The sequence below is a fragment of the Mandrillus leucophaeus genome, unplaced genomic scaffold (assembly GCF_000951045.1).
Source record: "Mandrillus leucophaeus isolate KB7577 unplaced genomic scaffold, Mleu.le_1.0 Scaffold135, whole genome shotgun sequence".
Taxonomy (NCBI): Eukaryota; Metazoa; Chordata; class Mammalia; order Primates; family Cercopithecidae; genus Mandrillus; species Mandrillus leucophaeus.
In genome coordinates, this window is record NW_012101310.1 from 3,174,513 (window position 1) to 3,175,067 (window position 555).

General features: G+C 42.9%; 1 protein-coding gene across 1 annotated transcript in view; it reads left to right on the plus strand.

The window, feature by feature from the left end:
• The window catches only part of LOC105534456 (protein shisa-6 homolog), a 179,427-nt gene that overhangs the window by 157,596 nt on the left and 21,276 nt on the right, over positions 1-555 (plus strand). The gene's annotated exons all lie outside the window — the stretch shown is intronic.

Below are 555 nucleotides of genomic sequence, written 5' to 3' on the forward strand. Positions count from 1 at the left end.
CTCACTGCAAGCTCTGCCTCCCAGGTTCATGCCATTCTCCTGCCTCAGCCTCCCGAGTAGCTGGGACTACAGGTGCCCGCCACCACGCCCGGCTAGTTTTTTGTAATTTTAGTAGAGATGGCGTTTCACCGTGTTAGCCAGGATGGTCTTGATCTCCTGACCTTGTGATCCACCCACTTTGGCCTCCCAAAGTGCAGGGACTACGGGCGTGAGCCACTGCCCCCGGCCTGTGGCCTTTATTCTTAAAGGATAGTTTGGCAATGAATAAAACCCTCAGGTAACAGCCACTTAACCAAAAGCCACCAATCAGTCTGTCCATCTGTCTACCCATCTATCCATCCATCATTTATCTAGATTATAAACAAATAAAATAAAAAATTGTTTAATTGTCCATCTAGCCTCCAGCTACCCAGCATAAGAAAGGAAACAGAGAAGTACTTTTTATACTTTTTTTGTTACATTTTTCTTCTTACCTACAGAATTATCTGTTATATTAAAATCTCTATCATTTCAATGCATTTCTTTGTATCTGTATAATACTACATATGCACGCAT